Source organism: Sciurus vulgaris (assembly GCF_902686455.1).
Source record: "Sciurus vulgaris genome assembly, chromosome: 12".
NCBI lineage: Eukaryota > Metazoa > Chordata > Mammalia > Rodentia > Sciuridae > Sciurus > Sciurus vulgaris.
The window spans coordinates 33,671,523-33,696,901 of record NC_136473.1 but is presented as its reverse complement, the minus strand read 5'-3'; the positions used below and the strand labels follow the sequence as shown (position 1 = coordinate 33,696,901).

Sequence of the window (25,379 nt, the reverse complement as noted above, 5' to 3'; positions counted from 1 at the left end):
AGCACGCAGGTGGAGGAGCTAGGGCTTAGATCTAGACACATTCACTCAGAGTTCAAAGGGAAAGGAGAGAAGGAGACATCCAGTTCACAGGGAGAGCTTGGGAGCCCTGTACAATGCTTACTGTGCCCAAGGAGAGGTGCCCCTTATCAGACTCCCCCTGGATCTTCACTGAGAACAGGCCTACATCTCTACTATGTTTGAGCATTGTAAAATCTGGGGTCTAGCGGCGGCAGTGGGCAGCACCATCCCGCTCCCCATGGATACCTGACACAGCTGTGCAGGCTCCTCAGAAGGCCAGGCCAGTGGTCCTAAAGGATGTACAGGTGTCTGTGAACAAATGTTCACCACTAGGTCCTGGCAGCTGGAGCTGGGAGCTGAGGCCGGGTGGGGGTGAGATACAGGCTTCCCTGTGGGCTCTCCTGCCAGCCTGGTCTGTGACTCATTGCTCTCCTCCCAACCCTCCAGCACAGGCTGGGTGAGCCCACAGGAGTGACATGCACAACTGAAGGTGGTGAGAAAACAGAAACCAGCACCCCTTTGGAGCGAGACTCTTGGTCTCATGTACAGGGCCCTTGCCCATTATCTATGCACTGAAGATGTCTGGGAACTCTGCCGTCCTGTACTGGCGAGGCATACACCTCCAGCCCTTGGTGAGAAGGCTGCCCAAGATGCCACCCTGATTGCCAAGCAAATTTTCTCATGACAGGAATGCAAACAACTCCATACCAGTGAGTTTAATGTGGAGATGGAAGTAGACCTCTGTCCATGTTAATGCACATTGTGTCTGCCACATCCTTCAACTGATCACTTGGGCCAACCAGCATCTGCATGATCCTGCTGGTCATACTGGTGTGGCTTTCTTGGTGGTTTGCATAAATTACACACAAGGGCCCAAAAACTGCAGGACACAGACTCTACCTTAAGGGATGTATTCCCTCCAGCTCACAGTAGAGGGGACCTGTGGCTGTGTGCAAGGCTCCAGCGATGCCCCCACAGTGGGAGCACATTCAGTATAGCCCCTCAGAGGAGTGCAGGCTGTCCCTCTGTCCTGCCCACCCACTCTGGTTCCCCGAAGCCCTCCCAGCACAGAAGCCCCATCCTAGCACCAGCAGGAGACCAAGAAGCGAATGCCCTGTGTACGTGGCTGCTGGGTCTTATGCGCTCAGGGCCAGATTCATGAGCTGGGGCAGATCCCCGGGTTCCAAGGTCCTCCCCCATTGGAGAGCTCCACAGGCCATGCAGAAACAGAACCTCGACAACAGGGAACCCTCAAAATGCTTCTGCCAAGAGCCAGATAACACAGGCAGCAAGTATGTCAGGCTCCCTGGGCCACAGTCTGTCACATATTCTTCTGTCTCTCTCTTTCATAAATGACACATTAAAAACTAGGAAGCAGGCCCACAGGTCATGGTCGGTCAGCCTCTGCTCTGGAACACCACCATGCCTGCTCCGACCCCTGGGGCTGAGTCTCTCCCGCTGAAGAACTCCAGCCTTCTCCTGAGCTGCCAGCTCTGCCAGCACAGGCCTTGCAGAGGATGGGTAGGCAGCAGCTCTCAGCTGCATCAGAGACCTTCCTGCCTGCAGCGCCCGGCAGCCTGCCCACCAAGTGGGTGATCTGCTTCTATTTTAAACAAACACCAGTCTTGGTTGCAGCCCTACTATGTGGAACTTCAGTGTCCTCAGAGAGGCAGGTCCATGCTGTCAGCCTCACCCCACACTTGTGACAGCTGAGGCCCCCCCCAACAACCGGGTGCCATGTCAGAATTTGAGAAAAAGCTCAAGAGTCTAGCCGCATGTTTTCTAAGAACATGATCAGAGATTGTTCTGTCCTACCCAAGCCCAGTGATTGAACCCCAAAGAGCAGGACTCCTCTGGAGAGGGCTGCCAGCACAAAGATCTGCTTTCCAGGCCTCAGATGCTCTGGAAGACACGGGCTCCACCACTATGGGGCAGGGAGCAGCCCTCTCTGCCCTGCCGACAAGTCTCTTCAAACTAAAAATTAAGCTTATAAAAAGTAAATTATCTCATTTTATAACATAAGTGCATCAAGCATTTCCTTAAATATAGTTTACACTGAAAATAAAGTTACTTTTGCTGTACAGTTGAAGTCTGTTATAATCAGGGATAAACTTCGATGACAAGGTATGAAAGGTCACACAGTCACACACACAGCTGTCTGTCTGTCTGTGGGTGTACAGATAGATACATACATCTCTTCATGAGAGCTTCCCAAAACAGCAGGAAGTTGTTAGGAGCCCCTAAGTATCTAATTTGCATGAGTGTCTATATTAAAGTCCCTGTCCTTAATGATTAGCACATCTTCCTATATAATCCTAAGACTCTTATTAGAAACATTGAACTAGGCAATCCGTAACACACTCAGTCTTTGGAAATGCCGAGCTACCCCAAATCATTATACAACAGCAGCATCACACACACCTCCCTGCCCAGCCCACCTCTCCCCTGGCCTCCCTGTCCTAAAGTCAGCCACCCCTCACAGAATATGGTAGTTCCATCTGGGAGCCTAGCCACAGATGCTAGGAAGACTCAAGAGGTGAAGTACAAATTCTGCATGGAAGACAGGGGGTCAATGTGGTTGCCCACTCTGACTGCAGGGGCCCAGATTCTGAGGTTGCTAGGAAATAGTCACCCAGGTTACAGAGGGAAGGGTCCTCACTATCCAGGTCATAGAACAGGGGCTCAGCACCTGAAATGGAGAAGAAACACTGACATGGGTGTCTGGGAGGAGAGACTTGCTTCAGTGCTAGGAAATCCAGTCAAATGCTCATCCCCTGTGGCTCTTCACTGGTGAAGGGAAGGCAGGAACTGGGGACAGTGGCAGAGGGAAATCCAGGGGTCAATAGCCTCACTAGGGGGCTCCTGTCCAAAGTGCAACAGGTAAAAACATAAACTAGAGCATGATGGTGCTAAAATGGAGTGCAGCACAGCAAAGGACAGCATGTGTGGGCAGCAGGTATGCAGGGGGAGGGTCCTCACAGAGTCTAGGCCATGAACCTGCAGAGGCTGGGTCAGAGACCCCTGTAGAGGTTGGACCAGGGACTCTGCAGAGGCTGGGCCAGGGACCCTGAAGAGGCTGGGCCAGGGACCCTGAAGAGGCTGGGTCAGGGGCCTGTGGACTTGGCCTCAGAAGTGTCTCTTGAGAGAGTCTGATGGGAGTCCAGGATAACCTCTGCCCTTTCAAACAACACGCACAGGCTGTGTGCCTTCTGTCTCCCAATCTGCACTGTGTGGGATAGGGAGGGTGGTGTGCACCCTTGACCCAGAAGCCAAGGGGCCACTTCATGGGCCACTGAGAGATGACAGCAACCTGAGGGAGAGGCAAGAAGGCTTCATTTGCATTTGAAGGAAACAGGTGAAAACAGCTCCACCTTGTGAGGGTCACCAAGGGGACTTCTATAATGCGGACCCTGAGACTCTGCGGTAGAAGACCCTGACACCAAAACCTCTGCCTGCTTTCCCATGACCTGCAGTGAGGAAGGTCACTATGACTGTGCCCTCAGAAGGATGGACATCAGAAACATATGTGTGTGTGTCCACAGAGCTGTGCATGAGTGAAGTCAGCCCAAAGAGGCCTGCAGGTCCAGACCTGATCAGTACTTGCTGACTTGTGATGGGTGGAGTAGGGTGGCTTTAATAAGACAAGTTCTGTGAGGGTAAGGGACACTGGGGACTGACCCAGGGCATTTGGCCAGGGAGCCATCCCCAGCTCTTGTATTTTTCATTTAGAGACAGGGCCTCATTGAGATGCTTAGGTACTCACTAAGTTGCTGAGATTGGCCTCAAACTTGCAATCCTTCTGCCTTAGCCTCCTGAGCCACTGGGATTCCAGGCCCACAACGGGTCACTTATTTTTCAAGTAAGGAGGAAATGTGGACAAAATCTTTGTGAGGGTTTTGTCTTTGATACTTGTATTTGGAAGGCTTATTGACTAAAAATCTCTTTTAGCTCTCAGAGTGACTTATCACCCGTGATTTCATCTATAGATCCACGAATTGTGCTCCTCACAGACTCTGTGAGTGTCCTGTGGTCAACCCTGAGGTTGAGCTTTAGCCCTGCACCTCTGTGCTCCCCCACCTCAGGGCTCCTCAGGTCTCACCTGCTGAGCCCTGGCTTATAGAGAAGGTGGGGTGGGACTTGAGGGAAGCTCAGCTAGGAAGCTCTGGAACTCTGAGGTGCACCTCCCTGGTGAGCACCCACAGCAGCCTTCCCCTGCAGCCCCCAGTAGCTGATTCTCAGGGGACTCTAGCTCTGCTTTGTGGTTCACTTGTCCTTTTGCGGAGTCACAGTGATTGGGTGCATCTGGGGGAAGGAGAGGCGACAAGTGGGTGGAGGCCCATGCACCTTAAGGGTGCATGTGATCTTCAGTCATCTGGGGTGCGGTGAGGCCCTGGCAGAAGGTGTTGGAGCTGTAGATGCTCTGATTGATAGCCAGGAGCAGCTGGGGGGGTGGGTAGAGCCCTGTAGGGCTTCATGATCCCTTCCATGCTGGCACTCCCACAACCATTCTTCTGAGCTGCTAGACAAAGACCGTGGCAGGTCATCCTTGATTTGCAGCCCAGAGTCCCACACTGCACCTCATACCCCTCACTACCACCTGTCCATGCTGTGATCCAGGATGGCTATGGGCAGACACCACCATGACTCTCAGGACTTTTGGATGTCAGACCTACTCAGTGTAGGAATGACTACAGAAGGTGCAAACGCCAGGTCTGAAAATCATGGAGGCCACCTCAAGCTGTGACCTGGGGACCTATGTGACAGTGGTGGAGCTTCATGCCTGGGCCTAGTCCCTCATTCACAAGATGGAACAAGGTAAGCAGACATTAGTGATTCTAGCCTGTACCCAACCAAAGGCCCCCACATTGGAGGACAGGGATGGGGTGGCAGCTGGGCAATTGAAACTTGAGAGCACCCTATAAACATGGCACTTAAACAAAGGGTTGGATCCTGCACTCAGGTGTGACTACCCCAGGAGTGATGACTCTAAAGATCCACCAATAACCCGTTGTGAACCCATTAATCCATGGGACTCATGATACTGGACCAGTGAACCTCATGGGGTTGACAGGAAAATTCCATGAGACTGTATGTGCCTTGGAGCTACAACCTGCTACACTGGGACACAGAAACCTCACCCCCTCAGCCTTGTGGTGAAAGGGCCCCTCCTCCCAGCCTCTGCTTCCTGAGTCTCCCCAGGAGCTGCCCCAGAGTTAAACACCATGCAAGGATTTGAGTCTGTGTTCTCCTAATGCCAGAGCCAGTGCATTCTCCCTTTCAGCTTGTTGCCTAGATGGGGTCAACTTACATCACTTGAGGGCCTCAGAAAACTGCAGGGCCCTGAGAGATAGAGCTGTCAGGTACCATTTCCTCACCTGTGGATGCATAGTCCTAGGCATGAGGAGACAGAACAGCTGGTCCCAGGTTCATTGGCATTGAGGGAAGTTCTGAATCAGAACACTAGCTCCTGGCTGACTCACTGCCTACCCTTCCCAATAGCCCTGCCCCAGGTCAGCTCTTTTCTCTATTAGCATCTCTCATTGTTAAGTGAGCACTAAGGGAACTCTTGACTGTAAGAGCCAAATTGTGGATCAAACCTAGCCTAGATGTCAAGTATAGTTCAGGGTCTAAGCAAGGATGAGAACTTATGCCTGTTGCCAGGCCTTCAAGGCCAGCAGCAGTGGCCTCACCTGAGAGCTGTTAAAAATGCAGACTCTCAGTGTCACCCAGACCTTCCCTGAAAATCGGAACCTGCACTTCACCAAGATTGCAGGTGGCCTGTGCACACACTGAAGTGTGAAAAGCCCAGTTCAAGGCACAGGGGTTCAAGGAACACTGATGGGTGCAGAGTTGGGCAGCATGTCCCTTTAAGAATGACATGGTTCTAACGTGTAATTCTCCATGCTTTTTCCTTAGTACTTCCTTGGACACTCCCTCAGTCACTCCGTCCACTCCCCTGCCAACTCCTTGCACCTCCCCTAGATAAAAAAAAAAGCAAGGGTATATCCAGGAAGGGCACATCCAGCGAGGGGTGTGTTGGAACACCCAGCCCAGTGGAACATAGTCAGAGCTGCTCCTGACCTGACTCCATCTCTCACCTATACCAGGCTACTGCTCAGACTTGCAGAGCCTTTGTCTGCCCATCTGAGAGGGGGACAGTAACTGCTCCTCACCTCGGGGGTTTTTTATTGTCATCATTTTACATTATTGGGAAATTAAGTCCCCTCCAGAGGCTAGAGGCTTGGTCCCCAGCCTTTGTCACTGTGGGAGATGGTAGAGCCTTTGGGAGGGGGAACAAGTGGAGGAAGAAGGTCACTGGCACATGCCTGGAACCATCCTCTTTCTCCTTCTAGATCCTACTGTGGTCTCTGCTCTCTGGCCTCCATGGGGCAGGTAGCTTTCCTCTGCCACACACTCTGCTATGGTGTGCCACACATGGACCCCACAGACAACAGCCCCAACATGGACTGAAACCCTGTCCCAAATAAAGCTTTCCTCCTTCAAGTGGATCATCTCAGGTTACCTGTCACAGGCTGAGCCAGGGGAGTCTTCTGTTAAACTGACCAGCCCAGGAGGAGGAGGAATGGAGACAAGCAATGGAATAGGCCTCTGACTCCGACGTGCCCTGATACCTGCCCCAGCTTGGCTCTGTGCTGGACCAGCACCTCCCTCATCTGCAGTTCTGGATGTGGAGCTCCAGCCCACATGCTCTCACTGGCTCCTCCTGGCTCACCCCCCTGTGGTGGGCTTCTCTCCCAAGTGGGGCAAGCTGGGTTCTTCCAAGTGCCCGTCCCTCATGGAGCCCAGTAGAGGCCAGTCTTCAGGGGCCAGAACTTACCAGAGCTCAGCCTCTGTGCCTCTGCTAGTCCTGCTGCTGCTGCTGCTGCCACCTGGCCAGCTTCTTCATCTGGCAAGAGAGAGGGCCACTTCAGATGCCGGCCACAATAGGTCACACACAAGGGGCCAAGGAAAGGGTTCAGCTCTGCTGATAGGCTAGTAAGTGGAGCCAGTCTGAGGAAGAGCACACAAGACCCCTCACAGTGGAGGGGGAGGATGCTTACCCCACAGGAATAGGGACTCCCTCTCAGCAAGTGCCACAAGGTGACTTGAATGAGCCAAGAGACTGTTCGTCCCCTACCTGCCACCTTGTGTTTGAGACCTACCCGGCACCTTGGACTAAGGAACTTGAACCCCATGTTTCTCAAACTGTGTTCTGTGGAACAGTGGAACATTGGAGCTCCATAAAACATCAACACATGTTTAGCACATGCATGTGTGTGTGTGTGTGTGTAGGAAACACTGGGTCTTAAAAGAAATGTCTTTACTGCAAGGTGCCTCAGAGGTTTAAAGTGTCCCCATGGGCACAGGGGTCTCTTCGACTGCCTGCTCCATGGAGTCCATTTGGATGACTGAACCCATCCCAACCCCTCTGAGGAATTCAGCTGCAGGAAATCTCCCCTAGTTCATCTCCAGCAAATGAGACGGCAGCATGCGTCTCCCTCTGCAGACCAGGGAAGCAGGTAGGAGGCAGGCACTTGCAGGGGTAGGAAGAGGCACAGGAAGAAGTTCCAGAACAGCCCATGATGGGGCAGCAGGCCCTGGCAGGCTAGGAGGACAAGGCGGTGGTATGGACTGAGCTGGTGTGGGGAAAGGGCCGCCAAGGCTCTTATGCCACTATGCCAACATGCCTTCTTGGGCCAGTCATCTGAGTGCTTTTTAGGTTTCTCCTTCAATTATTAAAAACAAAAATTGGTATCTGGAGTACACAGATATAAATTTAAAAATAAAGGTAAAGTAGAGAATATGGCTTAACCCAAAGACGTGGATTGGACCAATCGTTGGCAGATTCAGAGGCACGGTCACTAGGAAAATAAAGACATTACACTAAAACAGATGGTCTGCCCTTCAGCTGCAGCTGAAACCCTGTGACAGCAGGACTGTTACTGGAGAGAGCTGCTCTCCAGGGAGCTTGGGACAGACAGCCTTGCAGCCAGTGCAGCACCCTCTGTTCTTGCCTCAGGAAAGAGCAACACAGAAGCAAGAAGCCCTTACCTTAGCTCTCAGGTTCTGGAACCACACCTGCACCACACAGATGCTCAGCCCTGTCTCTGCAGCAAGCATCTCCCTCACCTGGAAAAAGAGACAGTTATTCTTGAAGAACCATTGGCAGTTCAGGTAGGAGGCAGAACACTTCCTGTACAAACATGGGGAGGCCAATGGGCCTCGCCTGTGCAGAGACTACAGGATGATTCATGCTTAGCAAAAGCCCAGAGGCAAGAACAGGCTTCCTTCCAGGTAGAAAGGAAGTCCAGGCAAAGCCCCCCACAGACCAGGCACTGAAGGTCTGTCCCCAGTGTAGCAGTGTCCAGAGCTGGGGTTTGGGGACTGACAGGACCACCAGGGCTCTGACCTCATCAGTGGACCAGTCCCCTGGTGACTGAATGAACCACTGGGAAGGACCTGGTGGGAGGCAGTGGGTCCTTGCGGTATGCCCCTGGCGACTCCATCTTGCCACCGCCTCCTGTTCTCACTCTCTCTGCTCCCAGGTCAGTGGCCTTTGCTGCACTTTCCCACCATGATGCTCTGACTCACCTCAGGCCCACAGCAATGGTGCCAGGGAACCCTGTGTGAGCCAAAATAAACTCTTCCTCCTTTAAGTTGTTATGTCAGGGACTTGGGTTATAGTGACAAAAAGCTGGCCAACACCGCTGACTCGTGAACATCTGCACACTCCCAGGAGCTGCCTCCAGGCTTCTCCTCCCCTGGAATAAGCCCTCAGATGTCCCATAGACACTAGAAATTCCCCCATGCTGCAGCTGCAGGCCGTGCGTGGATGCCAGCCCACTGGAAGAGGAACGGGGTGAAGCCTGCTTCCCCCGAACAGTCAGTCCTCCCTTCTACCCAAATCCATGGCCCTAAATGTTCCATTTTGTCCCTCTAGCTCAAGAGACTTTGGGGTTCCACACTGTTATCCTGAGTGAGCCCTTCCCAGAGAGAAAGAGACAGAAGAGAGGAGCCATCTGGAACCCGGCAGGGGCAGTAAGCAGCCCCGGTGCAGGCACATGCATTGGAGCCAGGTGGAGACAAGGACAATGGGGTCCAGATAATAAAGAAATGTATTTAAACATCTGCCAGCCAGCCAGCCAGCCAGGCTCATGGGAAGGGACTGGCAAGATGGCAGGATGGGGGTCCAATAAAGCAAATGTGCAGAGAGGCCCAAGAGACATGGCCTCTTCTCAGGAGACTCCAGAGAAGATGGGATTGAAGAGCCCTGACAGGCAGGGCAAACAGTGAGCCCCAGGCCTGGGAAGTGCCTCACCCTACTCATGCCACTGGGCTGAGCTTAGGGAAGATCAGGCCAGACTTTCAAGGCATACCCTCCTGCTAAGCTAGGACCCCTGTACCTGCTGAAACTCTCTCCATTGCTCAGAGGCCCAACTTGGCAACCACCTGTTCCACAAAGCCTCACCTGATTCCAGAGTGGACACCCCTCCCTAACCCCCGTGGCCCCTTTGCCAAGTCCTCAGGGTTCATGCCAGGAGTTACAGTCCTGTGCCATCACCTCCTTGCTGTTGGTCTGAAAACTGCCCAGGAACAAGCCCCCAGCACATGGCCACCCAGAGGCTGGGAAGCATGCCGAGGAAGTGACAGTTGTCCTGTGCAAGCCAACCTGGGAAGTCCCACTTTGTACCAAGGGCAGGGGAAGGAAGGACACCTGGGTGACAGACTGCACTATTGTGCCACCAGTTCTGACCCCTGATACCCCCTGCTCTGCATGACGAGGCCAAGCCCCAGCCTTGCTTGTGCCCATGAAACAGAGGACATAATGAGTGTCACGTCCAGTGAGAGCATGCGGTTCCTTCTGCACCCTGTCCTCTTGCCTTCTGCCACTTTCATGAGACAGTGTCCCAGGGGGCGCTGCTCCTCTAGGCTGGACCCTCAAACGGCAGCAGTAGAGCAGGCCTACAATGAACCCTCCTGGGCCACAGCCCAGAACAGGACATAGATGTTTTGCTGGGGGTTACGAAGACCTCGGGTTATCTCATCCCTATAGCGAAGGCTGAGGAATTCCATCAGGAAGGCAGAAAAAGACATCCTAACCCTTAAAAAAAAATAGTATTTCCTTTATAAATTTCAAAAAGAATGATTTCTTTCTTTTTGCTGTGTAAAGGCAGTTGGTCAATCATGAATGCTCAGGGATGGCCACAGCCATCGTAGCAGAGCCAGGAACTGTCCCAGCAGCCACCTCCTCTGCCTTCCTTCCATGGTGGAAGCCTGAGTGTAATGGCCACATGGTCACCAGGTGGGCTCAGTCCCCAGCTTTCCCCGTGGGATGTGCAGCCTCAGGACTGAACTTTGCCCTCTCATAGAGTGGAGTGGCCAGCAAACCTGGGCACAGGCACCTGGGCTGCCCTGCCCCCTCCCCTCCTTGGTGGCAGGAAACAGGGTGACAGCTGGACAGCCCTTAGGCCCAGTGATAGACAGCACAGCTGCTGTCAGTCTCTGCCTGCTCTCCTGTGGACTGGGACGTAGGGGAAAATAAATGCCCCTCTTGTTAGGGCCAAATTTCTTTACACCAGGTTCAGGGCAGCCCTACTTTTTAACGGCTCCTAATGGGAACAACAGGTGGATGTTCAAAAGCCATGGCACATCCACACAGTGATGTTCCACTCCACAGGGGAAGGCCTATGCTCAGAGGAGCCCCCAGGCACCCAGAGAGGGAAGCACTAGGCCAGAGGAAGAACACCTGCCACCAGCCACGCATCCTGCATTCTCTGTGACTGTACCAAATGGATGCAGCTTATTGTTGTTTCCATCACACTGCACAGGTGACAGCTGTGGAATGGCATCACACACAGACTCGGGGAGCCCAGCTGCACCTCAGCATCCACAGCAGGGCTCAAGCCCTCTTGCACAGACTGGCTGACCCCCTTCCTTACCACTGAACCCATGTGCCGACATCCAGAGGAGCCCAGGTACACAGAGAGGTGGTGCTGTCCCCACCCCTCCCTTCTGCCCACCTGTACCTTCCTGCAGGGCTTGGAGGACACTTCAAATGAGGCCTTGAATGCTCTCCTCTGCTGGGTGGTCAGGATGGTTCTGGGGTGTTTGGCACACTTGTGGTCCTTGCCATCCTCAGAGGCTCCCTTCCTCGCCCCTGGAACTGACTTGCAAAGGCTCTCCTGGTAGCGGGAGGGAAGGAGGAAGGGAGGAAGGGAGGAAGAAAAAGAAAAGAAAAATGTAACTGTTGTTGAAATGAAATGAAATGAAATGATGCATGGAAAGACTTAGGACTCCCTAGAATATGACAGAGGCTCAATAATCACATTTGCCATTACTATTTCAACACAAAGGACGTGTTCTTGGTGGCCAGAAGCCTCATGTCCCAGGAGGGCTGAGCTCCAATTCTGTACTCTGGTGCTGGTCTCTGCAGAACAGACTCTCACCTACAGAGAGTGGGTGTTGTGCAGTGCCACTTCAAGTGTTCCCAGCAGGGGGTGGGGAGTGCAGGCTGCAGAAGGAAGGCTAAGTTCTGAAGCTTGTCCAGGGCAGGGTCCTCTGTCACTGCGCTTGGCCTTGCCTAGGCTCACGCCCATTTCCAGAGAGCTACCATTCTGCCATGGAGCAGAGGGAAGAGAGGAGGAGGAAGGATCCCCTAGGTCAGCCACCTAGGTCAGTCCCCCTCCACACCCTGTAATAAGATAGGAAGGCAAGGCTGTGTCCAGAGGGAGGAGGGTGAGGGGAGGGGAGGGACAGGAGAGGGGCAGGGACCTGTCGCTGGAGAGCTTACTGCGGAGCATCTCTGGGATCCCTTTCTGTTCTTTAGCATCTCACCCCCCTTCTTTCTTCAGGCCTCATTTAGCCTTCAAGAAGCCCTGGTGTGGGGTCTCCAGACTCCATAAAATTCCAGAGTGAGTATTTTTGTCTTTGCAGGTCTTATGGGCTCTGCCCTGTGGCAGAGGGCAGCTTCAGGAGGCCTGAAAGCAGAGCTGTTCACCTGTGCTGAAAGTGAATGACTCACCAGATAGACAGTAGCCGCCCAGTACAGAGAGAGGGGACGTTTACCAGGAGGAGGTCACCTGGAGGACCCCACCCCAGACCAGAGTGGCCGGCATCCTACAGTTTTCTGACCCCTGCCCTCCATCCCTGCTCTCCACTGAAGTTCATGCATCCTGAGCCCCCTTGGAGTCCCTCCTGGGCACCCTTTGATGTGTTCTTCTGGTCAATAGCATTCATACACTTGACAGAAAACACCTCTGCCTGCACCACCACCAAGGGACTATGGAGGTCCTGGCAGGTCCAGGTGAGAGAGGCTCTGAAGTTGGAGGGTGGGCAGCATGTGGCACCTCTCACACGCGGGCAGATGCCACACCCAGCTGCCAACAGGAACTGACCATCGCTGACCCTCACCAGCTCCAGCCACTGTGCGTAAACATTAGGGGCCTATTACATCCTCCAACTCTGCTTCTGGGATGGTCTCTGAGTGCCCTTCTGCTCTTTCAGCAGGTCAGGCCTGCTGGACTCAGGTTCCCATTTCTCCACAAAAATGCAGGCTGTGCAACTTGTCCAGGAGAAAGGAAAGCTCTTGAAAGCCTGGAGGAGTGCCATGAGCCAAAGATGAAGGAAACCCCTCAAATGGCAGAGCAGGGACTGCCAGAGACTCCCACACCCAGGTGCGGGTTATGGCGGTGCCTCATAATGTAAGCCGACACCCCTCAGTAGAGATGAAAGGAACACGAACACCACTTCGTTCTCCCACAACAAATGTCATCGGCATCCCCGGAGGCCTTTTAGATGCGGCCTAGCATAAATCTGACTCCTAGAGGGGAAGCCCAGAGATTAGGTCTCCACACAACCTATGAGAGTGAAGTGAATTGGCTTGGCACTCAGGACCTTTCTTGTAAAAGAGTGTCTGGAATGGCTCAGGCTGCTACCCCCACTGCCGTTCCTTCCACCTGCCTAGGACACAAGCCCAGCATGGTTTATGGCTGGGAGAGGGGGTTGCACTACTTGTGGGGCCTTGTAGATTCAGCTCAGGTTGTTGGAAAATCCCCACAGCCCAAAAACAAGAGATTGCCAAGGGCGAGGGAGGGGACAAGAGACTCTCAAGCCAGGGAGGGCAGAGGTAGGAATGGCGGGTGCAGATGCAATGAGCCTCATAAACGTCCTGCAGGCTGGGGAGCAGAGGAAAGGTCTGGGGTTCTCTCTGGGTGGAGGGAGGGGGAAAGCAGGGAGGAACTTATGGAGGCAGGAGGTGTAGGGAGCTCTTCCAGCCACTGCCCTGCAGTGCAAGATTACAACTCCATTCTTCCAAGATCAATGGTGTTGCCCCTGGACTTGGGGAATTCAAAGAAGCACCAAAAATCCAAGAGGCAACAGTGCAGCACCTCAGAGAGGCAAGATCCATATGACTGCTGCCTTGCACACAGATCTCCAAGAAGGCCTCTGCCAGCCTGGCCAGCCGCAGTTCCCAAAATATTCCACTGGGAACCAGTGCACTTGCATGCACTCCATGGAGACTTGTGCATGAGACAGGCAAAAGGACACTCTGGGACTCCTTCCTGCTGATCAGCAGAGAAAGACAGCAGCACCTATGGAGGAGAAGACCACCAGGGCAGGTGACACATGTGCTGGAAGTGAATGAGATAAGATGAGCAGGGATGGCTGGACAGAAGAGAGAGGGGACGCTTTGCCAGGAGGAGGTCATCTGTGGCCAGCAGATCTACTTGGGAAGGGGCTCTCCCCCCACAACTCTGTGTCCAGCTCTGTGTCCTATGCAGTGAGCAGGTAGAAGAAGGACCGATGCTCTTAAGGATCAGGAAGCTGGCTTGGGGAGGGTGGTGTGCAGGAGGCAGTGAAGAACAAAGGCAGCATGTGGCAAGTTCCTCCGGTATGGTAAACACTGAAAACCAAGCAGTTAGAAAAGAGCAGCCTTAAGTCACCAGAGAAGTTAGTGGAGGAAAGGGGCGCCCAGGTGGGGGAGCAGGTCTGGAAAGCCAGAGGCAGGAAGCAGGGGTCCACAGGGGAGCTTGGGGGCCTGGAAAGATGCAGGAGAATATGTCAGCATGAGTAGGAGCAGGTGCCCATCTGGAGAGTAAGGATACAGGTGAGGGCCTCCTGGGCGTCCTGGAGGGGTCCTCTTGTTGAGGAGGTATCATCAGGAGGATCAGCATGGGTACTGGGGAGGGTTCTGGGGCTGCAGCTGCACGGGAAAGCAAGAACCCAGAGTTCAGAACATGGTAGGCCAGGTCATATAGGGGTCCTGAAAAGTTGTGCTCACACCTGGGTGGCAACAGCAGCCTCAGGTCACTGTATGTCTGGGTTGAGGCAACCTCTTATGTCCCAGCACTAGAGAGGGACCCTGAAAAAAAATAAGTAAATGCCGACATCCCAAACACCACCTCTGCACTGGTCTCACCTCCACCGCAGCACAGCACTGACAGTCTTATTGTTCTCCTCCCAAGGAGCAAACACAGTCTGAGAGAGGCCCAGGGACCTGCGCCAACATACACAGGGCCTCTGTGGCAGGCAACTCCTATATGTGGTTGACCAGTCCAAACCCACTGGGGCAACCCAGTGCCGAGCACGGAAGCCAGCTTATCAACTAGCCTGCTTACCCACCAGCTCACATGCATCACCTACAACTGCATGGCCCTTCTCCACCACAGCTCCACAGGTGGACATGCACTACCATCCTCCTACAGAGGAGTAGCTGAGGCCAGGACAGTGGAGGGGTCTCCTGTACAAGGGCACAGGGTGGGGACTTCCTCCTTCCACCCTCCTCCCCCTCTGCCTGCCCACCAAGGCTTCTGGGTGACTGTGAAGTTCCAAGGACACCTGGCACCTGCAGAATGCCCTGTGGTCATTATTAAAGAGTGAGGAAAGAAAAAGCTGGAGGGGAGACTTCCTGGGTGGAGTCCACCTGAGCTCCTGCTGGAAAGGGGACAGAGCTCCTCTAAGTCATATTCCCTCTGCCCACAGCCCCGCCCTGCCCTCCCCTGCCATTCCACTGTCCTGCAGGTCACTGCGATTCCCCGAGGGCAAACTCAGGGAAGACCTACAGGCAGCTGTCTCCAGTTGAGCAGATAGGAGCTGGGTTCCTAAGCAGGGCCAAAGGTGAAGTGTTTCAAGAAAGACCCCTTTGTTCAGAGACCTCCAGCTCAGTTTGGGTTTTTGTGCCAGGTAGTGGAAGGGGACTGGGCGGGTCAGAGCTGGGATATTCCCACTCAGGTATCCAGGCAGGCCCCAAAGGGATGTCTCCACGTCTGCACTGCTGAGCACTGGCAGCTTTCCCAGCTGGGGCTGGCCTTTCCTCTCCCTCAGCCCTCAGCAGCTGGTGCTCCTGAAGGAGATCATGTGCTTGGGAGGTTTGCAGGGGAGCAGGACAGGCACTGAGGGTGGAGTTCCCATTGTCTGCATCAGACTCAGGCCTCTCACAGCTGAACAGGCCACATCTGAACACTCACAGCCTTTCCCCCCACCCCACATGGCTTCTCCCCTCTGAATCTTCCCATCTTTCTCTTTCCCCTCTGATGAGAACCGTCTGTGCAGCTCAAGCTGGGAGGTGCAGGTGTGGAGCTGGGGCACCTGTGCAGGGCTCACCACGTGCTGCCAACATTGGCAATCCCATCAGTAGTCAATGCCCTGCACCACCATCACTGCATTTGAGTCAAACATGGACAAAAGAAAATGAAAACCACTGCCAATTCTGTTTCCAAGAGGCCAGCCTCCAAGGGAGACTGAAGCCACACCCAGTGGAATGGGATGTGTAGGGCTCACAGCTCTGAACAAACGTCACCTAGTCTAGCTGCCTGGTGGTTCACTAGGCACACCTGTGTAACTCACAGGACTTGTATTAGGTTTATGGTGGTAAAGTTTGAGTGTGTTTGCTACAGTTTATGAATTGTAAAATTTTATGTTTGTACAACTTATGAATTTATGAAGCGATGAATGGATAGAATACCACCTCTCTCTGGAGTGACCCAATTTTACTGCATTAATTACTAGTCTTCAGGAAGATAAATTAGGAGGAAAACTAAGTGTTTCTAGGAAGGTTGGACTTCCTAGAAAGGGTTAATTATTCTTCCAAATGCAAAAAGACCAAGACAGCAATCTTTGGGTGCTGGGCAGGGTGAATTTGGTTTTTTTGGGTTTTTTTGTTTTTTTTTTTTTTTTTTTGGTGCTGGGGATCGAACCCAGGGCTTGGTGCTTATGAGGCAAGCACTCTACTGACTGAGCTATCTCCCCAGCCCAGGGGTGAATTTGTTATACCACTGTTTCTCTTCAGCAGCAAGTCCTCCTGGTCCATCTCTGTGGGCTTAGCAACAGGGGAGCATGCCCACCTGACTGTGCTGCTCAGACTGCATGTGCCCTCGACTGGGATGCCCTCTTCTGGTCAGACCTCTGTTGGCTTGGAAAGTGAGCACAAGCCAACACCACCTGGCCTGTGGCTTCAGACTCCAGAGCACTCACCCACCACAGGCCATCTGAAAAGAGCAAGGAATAACCAGCCACCTCTGGATGGGCTCCCGCTGGGGTAAGATCAGTTACACTGAAACTACACTCTCTACGTCTCTTTCACAGTGATATTTACCCCAGGCTACAATGGCACCCATGTGGCTATGTTGCCCTTAAGAGGACAGCAGAGAAAGTCACAAGGAGAAAAGCCCCAGCTGTGACCATTAGGGACAGAAGCCTGGAGAAGAGTGGAAACAGACAGAGGGTGGGCCACACTGTGGGGCAGCTGCAGGGGCATAGTGTGGACTGGAACACCTAGTGTCCAAGGACAGCTCCCTGCAGGGAGTGGAGCACTTAGCAGGAGGTGAGGGGAACATGAATGTCTTGCAGGAGTACTTTCCCTGAGTCAATTACAAACTGGGCATTGCTGCGTGTGGTGACCCCACAGTGACCACTGGAAAGCATGTGTAGTTGTGTTCTTAGTTGGAATGGGTGTCCTGAGATGAGCCCGACTTGAACCATTGCCACGAACACCCACAGTGCTCGTTATCAGTTAGCCAGAACACCCCTCCTCCTCCCATGCTGCTTTCACTGGGAAAGCATGGAGCTTATTTTGTAAACAGGAGTTAGAGGGAAATTGCATCACTCTGAGCATTAGAGCAAGCCCTGAGCAACCTTCTCCAGCTGAGCAGGTCTCCCAGGCACCTGCTGGGCTGGTTGACAGACCGCTGGGCCACCCAGAGCCTGATTGAGCAGGTTTGGGATGGGGTCTGTGGCTTTCCAGTCTAACAGTTCCTCGTGGGACTCTGATGGGGCTGGCCCAGGGCCACACTGGGAGAATCACTGACCTTGAATGTGCCTCCCTCTGCCTCCCTGTGGCCCTGCATGCACACACAGGAGGACTGGTGGGAGTGAAGGACCAACTGGGACCTTCGCACCCTTCCAACTGCTCCAGCAAAATCTCCAGTGATTCCTGCTCACTTTCATAAGTAAGAATAAAACTATGTTTTAAAATCTTGTTTTCCACTTAAAAAGCAACAGTATGACTGAGGAAGAGGTGAGGGTAAGAGGGTGACCAAGGTTGGCCTGGACAGGGCTGGCCACACATGCCAAGCCCAGGGACTGGCTCTCTCTTCTCTTTGGCAACATCATGGCCACTGAACTCCAGAGCCGCACTTGCATGGACTGACAGCTGAGCCACAAGTGTCTCTCCCTCGCACTCCAGTCCCTCCCTCCACTCTCTTCATTATCTCCTCTTCCAGAGAGGAAGTAGAGTGCTGAGCAGCCTTCTGTCTATAGGGCCCAGAGATGTCCAAGCTATGCTGCTCTCTCAATCCATAGACACCATCACCCGGGCATGCGCTGTTCAGCTATCCAGGTCAAGTCTCTGAGAAAGGCCTCCCTCACCATCAGTGGCTGCACCTCAGCTGATGTCATTTAGAGACCAGCAAGTGACTCTCAGGGAGTTTGGCAAAGAAGTCACTAGATACTGTGACACTCTGCAGGTGGTTGGTGGGCTGTGAGCTGGCTGAACAACCCAGTCAGCAGGTTCCAAGTTGACACAGTTTCTCTTCACATTGAGCACTCTGCTCTAAAACCATGCACTCCAGGAGTTATGCAGAGACCAACCTGTCGAACCAGATTTTATCCTCCCTTTGAGGGAGTTTTTCAATTTATAGAAAGGTCATCCTCAAGAATGAACAAATATTTTTCAATATACACAGGGTCCTTGTACATCCACCAATCACGTATTCATCTAAGAATGCCTACTTTGCAGAGTGCTTAACATATGTCCGTGAACCGGAAAGAGTCCCTGCCTCAAAGCCCTTGCAGCCTAGAGGAGGAGCACATGGCTAGCAGCCTGGGCAGAGCAGGCCAGGAGTGTTTCCATGGAGCCCAAGGTGCAGAGACATAGAGGAGGGGTGGCAGCCCTCCAGCACAAGAAAGAGAGTGTGTACTGTAGAAGAGGAGAGCAGAGGTGACCATAAAGAGCCCCAGGGGCAGCAGTGTGGGGCTGAGGAGCTGTTGGGGCTGGGGTGGCCAAGAGCTTCAGATTCCATGTTGGTTCTCGGGAAGCAAATTCCTTTTTCTGCTGCTTCCAGTGTCCTGTACTGGACCATGGGACATGTTAAAAGACTCAGACCATGACTTCCCAGTCTCAAATGCAGTACCATGAAGGGACACCATGTGCACTATCCAACAGGGTCTTATTAATGTGAGGAAACCCAGAAGTCCTTTCATCTTTAAAACAGGAGGGAAGGAAGACAGAAGGGGTCTTTTGTCATGAGTGGAAACAAGTCACACAGCAAATGATTACAGTACCCACAAGGGGCCCTTGGGTTCACAGCTGCAGCAATCCTGCCCCACATGGTTGGAACCACTGGTGTGGGTGTGAAAGCACAGGACAGAGGAGAGCCCCTGAAGAACAACACCCCTTCTTCAGGGAAGATGCCCCAGATCAACAGAGAATGAACTAATATCTTTTCTATGTCAGAAGGTGATGGGCACACAGCAGCCTGCCTCTGGGGGTGAAGACCCTGCTAAGAAAGACACCTGGGGCAAGGATAGGAGCCAGAGAGGGAGCTGGGGAGGTGAGTTCCCAGCTCCATGGGTGGTGTCACAGCCAGTCATGGTCCCTGAAGAGGAGGAGGCTGGTGCCAGGTCATGGTGGGGGCAGGTCATGGTGGGCACACAGGCATCTCAGCATGGTGGAAACCAGTGCCAGGCACTGCAAGATGGAGTGGAAGCCCAGCCTGTGACTTGACACCCTGCTGAGGCTTCTGCTTGCATGTGGCTCACATCTAATCCACTCTGGGCCCAGACACCCATGCTCTGCTCATCATACAAGAAGTCCAAACTCTGCTGAATTATGTCTATTTCTAGATTTTCTCCCCACCATGTTAGATGCCTCTGTTTTTCTTCCCTGTTCCTGTCACAGGGTTAAGGCAAGCACCATTCTCTGAGGCTTGGATTTATTCTTGCCTTCACTGTCTGCTATACTGTCCAGGCCAACCCCTGCAGGCTACTGCATGCATCTGGCTTCAGCCAGTGGACAATTAGGAAGGAGTCTGAGGACAGAGAGAAATCAGGAGAAATCGCAGTCCCTCTTGACCTCCCTCTGCCTGGGTGGCATCTCTGGCAGCTGCTGCTGCCCCCTCCACTTGCCAGTTCACACCTGCCAGCTGTGGCAGCTGGAGCTCCCCCAGGTGTTCTTGCCCCTTCTGGTCCCACCCTCCCCCTGGGTGGTACAGGTCTCCCTTTCCTGCTAACCTGTGGATGGCCTCACCATTCTGCCTGGTCTGCAGACCACATCTCATTAGTTGTATAATCTGTTCTTAGTCTTAAATGTTGTCAATGCTTCTCCTTTGCTGGTCACCCTCCGCTGATTCAGTGCTTGAAATTGGCAAGGAATTCCACAGGTGTGGCTACTGTCCCTTCATTGATCAGGTATCTTCCAATGCTCCATTCCACTAGCCTCAGTAAAATCTAAACCAGTGCAAGCCATCTTCTATTCCCTGGGTTATCCTCCTCAGAACCAGATCTGTAGGGCTTGCGAAGGAGACACAGAGAGATAATGGGACATGTAGACATCTACCCCAAAACTCCCATCCAGAATTCACTGGAAAGGAGTACTAGAGTGGGCAGTCAGCACCATGGCCAGATCCAGACCAAGCTGGAGGCCAGAAAGACCTTCAAAGGGAGCTTATTGGAGAGTCTGGATACAGCTTATCATTTTTCCTATAAGTTCCTTTTCACTCTGTCTCCAATATCGGCACCTCTCGGCCACATACAGACCAAACAGCTAAGAGGGCAGGTTTGCTATATCCTCCTCACCTCTAGGGATAATTAAGATTAAAATGACATCTGCAGCCTGAGCTGGAAGTGACCTGTATTTCATCATTTTGAAACATGTCCCTATCTAATGGATCCCCACGAAAAGAAAAAAGGTGGCCAATTAAACTTTGGTATATGCTTTCTTGTCACTCCAAACAGGCCACCACCCAATTGTAGTTACATTATAAAGTGATCCAAAAGCGTCTTGGCAGGTGAAATGTGGCATGAGCTTTGCTTGAGGCACCTAAGTCCTCTTGAGCCAGGTAAGCTGTTGAAAGCACCAGACACTCTAGAAACCCCCAGTTCAGGGTTTTGGGGAGCACATGCATCACTGGGAGTCACAGGTGGCCCTATGTTACCAGTCGTGACTACTTCACCTCTCCGTGATTGTGCTCAGATGGAGCCAAGGGAGGCAGCACAGTGGGTGGAAGAAGACAATGCCCTTGGCCCCAGCAAAGATGAGGTGGCTCCATTAGGGTGCTCAGCCTCAGTTTCCACCCTGTGAAATGGGGGCAATGCAATAGGTGTCTTGCAGGACTTTCACCTTGACCAGCCCTGTTCGTAACTGCAGAGGGAAGACATGCCTAAGTCTGTTGGCACGACCTCTCAATCTACCCTCATTCTGCCAGGAATGCCCTGACCCTGGAGCACCTCCCAAGCTAGGAGTGATCTTTCCCTAGTTTTTTGTGGGTGGGGCACAAATGTAAAGAACAAAGTGTCTCACCCAGAATGCCAGCAGTCCTCCTATTGAGAAGTGCCAGCTAAGACTGTTATGGAGCCCTTGTGTCCCCCTAGAGTTGATGTGCTGCACCCTAAAGCCCAATGTGATAGTTCCAGGAGCTGGGGTCTTTTAGAGGTGATGGATGTTGTGGTGGACTCCTCATAAAGGGTTAGTGCCCTGTCACAAGACCCAGAGAGCTCAGTCTTCCCAGTCATCAAGGGCACAAGGGGTCTGCAACTGGAAGGGAACCCTCACTAGATTCTGACCTTGCTGGCACTCCACAATGGCCTTTCAGGCACAGGACCACTGGAAGCAAACTTCTGCTGTTTGCAGGTCAGCTGGTGGCATGGTGCAATGGCCACCACCATGGACCAAGATGATACTCTTCTAAGAAGACTCTGAGTTTCTTGGCCAAGATCCAGTGCCCTTCTCCTCACCCAGGCCTGTCACATCCCTGGGTGGCTGGGATCCAGGCTCCTGCCCAGCAGGAGACTTTCCCAGGAGGAGCTGTTTTCAGTGCTCTATGCACCCAACCCAAAGGGCTGAACAAAGAGCCCTTAGCATTTGTTGATAAAAAGCTTTCTAAAGTGACTCCTTCCATCTCCCTCATTCACTAACTGGATTCTGCTCACATTGTTAGCACAAGTTGGTTTTATGTTTGTGTTTTGGATAGTTCTTGATTTCTAGTGACCCTCAGGACCACTAGAACACAAGTGATTGCTCTATACACCTGCACATGCAGAAAGAGGAAGTCAGACCACATAGGGACTGGCCATGGACAGCACATCCCCCAAGGTGGGGGTCTGAAAAAACCCTTTGATGACAGCTGATTAATTTACTAATTCTCCCTTTTCTTAATGGAGGATTCCAAATGTTGGATTCTGCTTGACTGAGATTAACTGGACCCAGTTAACTGGGTCCCCAAGAACCTGGTCTGCCTATGTTTGCTGCAACATTACAGTTATTGTTATTGCATCTGCATAATCCTTTATTCCCTACTGAAAGTGGCACAAAGGTGTTTTTACCTGTTCTGGAACTTCTGAACTCCAAAGTTTGAGGCTATAGTCCTTGAGAAACTGTTCTATAAGCTACTTGTGACTTTCTGAAACCTAATGACCACAGACCTGTCTTACTGGAAGTCTTCCCACACAGATTATATACATGCATTAAGAGCCCCATAGGCTGAAGCTGGTGTGTCTCAAAGGACACCAAGTGTCCTTACTGGGGGTTCTCTCAGATAGGAGAAGGGAAGCCTCCTTGTGGCTCACTGGTCCTGGGTACACTCAAGTTTTCTGGAAATCACTGAATGTAAGGGAGTGAGGCCAGCCTCCAAGCTCCAATGAGTGGAGAAGATGGGGAGACAGCCCTGGGCAGAGGGCCCCAGATGGGGTGTGGAGAGGCCCAGGAGGTCTGGCCACTTTGGGGAAATCTGTGGCCCTGCCATGGGCCCTTCCTACTGAGGGTTCCTGCACCCTGGTTTGACAAGCTGGAGTTCATCAAGGAGGGGGACATTTCCCACTCTTTTCCTCAGCCTGTGGAAGAGCATCCGACAATGCCAGTGCTTGCATCCACCAGCCTCTCCTGGGAGCCAGGTCCCAGGGACTCTCCCTCCCATGCAATCTGGAGTAGGTGCCCAGCTCCTAAGAGCCATGAGAAGCTGCAGTGGGAGTGGTACAGAGGGCACACCCCACGCTTGCTTCAGCAGGGGAGGCTGCTGGCATCACTGCTAGGTCTGCCTTTATAAGGCACATACTTCTGAAAAGGCTAGGTGTCTCCAAGTTGTAGTCCATTATTTAAGAAGAAAGCAAAACACAATTAAAACTAAATTGATGCCCCAACTACACAGAACCAAAGCAATTCTTGGGGAGAGTGCTAGAATCAATGTCACATTCTCTCCATGTACCACTTTGCAGAGACTGCATCTGGTGTCCTGTGTCCCTCCTTCAAAAAGCTGAAATCCCTCTGGTCACACCCCAACTGTTAGATTAGGTAATGCCAGCTGTGGTGGTGTCAGTCATGCATCCTGACACATGATTTCCCAGCCATATGAGAAGGGCACTTTGGTGAGTCAGGAAGCTGTCCTTGGAGGGTGACCACTTCTCAGGTCCCTTACCTTCTTTGCCAGTGCCTGAGGAGATGCTGAAGGGTCCAAGGAGATCCTAATGCTCACATTTAAGAAGGAGCTCCCTTTTGTGAGCACTACTTGGAGTCAGGCACCACCAGAAATGCCCCTGTGCTCAGTTCCATCCACCCATCTCATCCACCATGAGGGGAAGCAAGCTCAAAAGCTCACCCCAGGTCACCAGCCCCAGTGGGAGAAGTGGAAATTGAATCCAGGCACCACAGTCCCAAGTCTTTGCATTAAAACAGTATGTTAACTGCACTGCTGACTGCTCCTTTCCTCATCAATTTCTCCCTTCTCTTAATCATTTACACACAGACACACCGAACTGTTGCCAGTTTATTCACAGACAATAAATTCTCATACTCTGAATGCATTAAATGTGTTGAGGTTCACATGGACCAAAAAGGAAGTATCCTTTGTTGATTTTATCTTCTTTGGGTGTCCAAGGAGCTGGTCACAGAGGAGAAACTCAAGAGTTGACTGAATGAACCATACTGCAGAAGACAGGAATCAGGAGGGGTGTGTGGAAAGACTGTGTGTGTGCATGCCTATGTGCAACATTTACACCACACACTCAGAGGCAGGAGGGAGTTCAGAAACAGTTGTGTGCAAGTCTTAGCTGATGCCTAAATCCCCTCCCCTCCTTAGGATAGAGCCCTGGTGTCAGTCTAGGTGTACATAGCAAAAGGAGCCCCAGGACAGCCAGGATTATTGTAGAACAGCAGCCAGAGAGAGGGCACTGGGATTCACTGTGCTTATATGGTGAACTTTTCTCAATGATGGTTCCATGTTCTCCAGTGGAATCAGAAGAGCCCACACTGCCCAGGTGGGAGAGGCCTGCGGGCCTTTGTGGACAGTAGTCACTAAGAAGTGCAGGTGCCCCTGCTCAGGCTTGGGCTCCTCTTCTTATGACTGGTGTCTGGTGGGCTCAGTGGACTGCTCTGATTCAGCACTTCCCAAACATTACAAGGCAAAGGAGCACAGACTTCTGGCCCCAATGTACCTAACAATCTGTCCAGCTTGAGAGTAAGAATCTGATTTCCAACTTGCTCAGGGAGACATTGGTCTTTTAGCCCTGGGACAGATGTTGAGAACCATTGCTCTCCTGATATTTGCTGTTGAATTGTGTGTGTGTGTGTGTGTAAGTATGTGTGTGTGTGTGTGTGTGTGTGTGTGTGTGTGTCAGAGTCATGCAGGCCTAGACAACAGCAGCAGTGGAAACTCTGCTACAAGATTACCTGGTTTTAACCCTCAGGTTTTCTTTGATCACCAGTCTGTGTCTGACCTAGATCCATGTGCTCAGCTGCCCAACAGAGGTCAGATACACCTCTTTGACCAAACCAAAACACTCAGCCTGCCTCTCTGAGTTCATTACCAAGGTCTCTATCTTTTTTGCACTTGCTTTCTCTGCTCATGACATCACTGTTCCTATGAAATCCCAATGTCATCCTCAATGTCAACCTCTCTTCCTAGATATTAATTCTAGAATGTAAGCTCCTGGCGGGAGGTGCTTGGCCTGTTTGTTCATGATTATATGCCCACCCCTTAGTACAGTGCCCGGCATAGTGTGGGGAGCCACCAAGTGCTGATGCCCAAGCAAGTGGACAATTTCCCTGAAGCCACTAACATGCTCTGGCCCAAATCTTTGTATCTCACTGGAATGAGAGACTGTAGTGGTCTTCTCTGGCCTCCCCATCTGCCATGTCACCCCAACTGCAATCCATTCTCCCTCCCTCTCTTTCAAAAGAACAGACTGGTAACTCTGTGGTCCTATTTATAAACTTCTGTTCATAACTCTCAACCCCAGAATGTACTCAAGTAAGATACAGAAAAGTCATTCCCCTCTGGCCCCTGTCTTCCCATGCACATGAGGACCTCAGTCCCTAAGGCCTTCAGCCTAGTCCTTCCAGGTCAGGACAGGCCGAACTACATCCTTCTTCCTCTCAGCACACATGCCTTTTGGCACCCATCACCCTCCAGTGTCAAGTCCCAACCACGTGTCATGGTCACTGTGACACACGTACCAAACAGTTCCTAGTACACACTCCAAGGACAAGTACTGCTCCCACTGCGAGACTGCACCCATGATGTGGCTCTACTGACATTCCTGCATGTTTTATTGTAGTTATTTTCTTACAGGAGTTCCTTATTCACTGGGACACATAGAGCTGGGACACAGAGGTGGCTTCCCTGACTCTGTTAATTGCTAGTGTCTGACCCAGC

The 25,379-nt window shown here is 52.3% G+C and overlaps 1 pseudogene across 1 annotated transcript; it reads right to left on the bottom strand.

Annotated features, from left to right (window-relative positions):
* Positions 1 to 819: 819 nt before the first annotated feature.
* On the bottom strand, positions 820 to 23,732 carry LOC306642430 (LIM homeobox transcription factor 1-alpha-like; annotated as a pseudogene). The gene is made up of 5 exons (XR_013766828.1): positions 21,298 to 23,732; positions 11,046 to 11,201; positions 8,071 to 8,148; positions 6,857 to 6,925; positions 820 to 2,707 (listed from the first exon to the last, which is right to left on the bottom strand). The product of XR_013766828.1 is annotated as an LIM homeobox transcription factor 1-alpha-like (transcript).
* Positions 23,733 to 25,379: the final 1,647 nt, after the last annotated feature.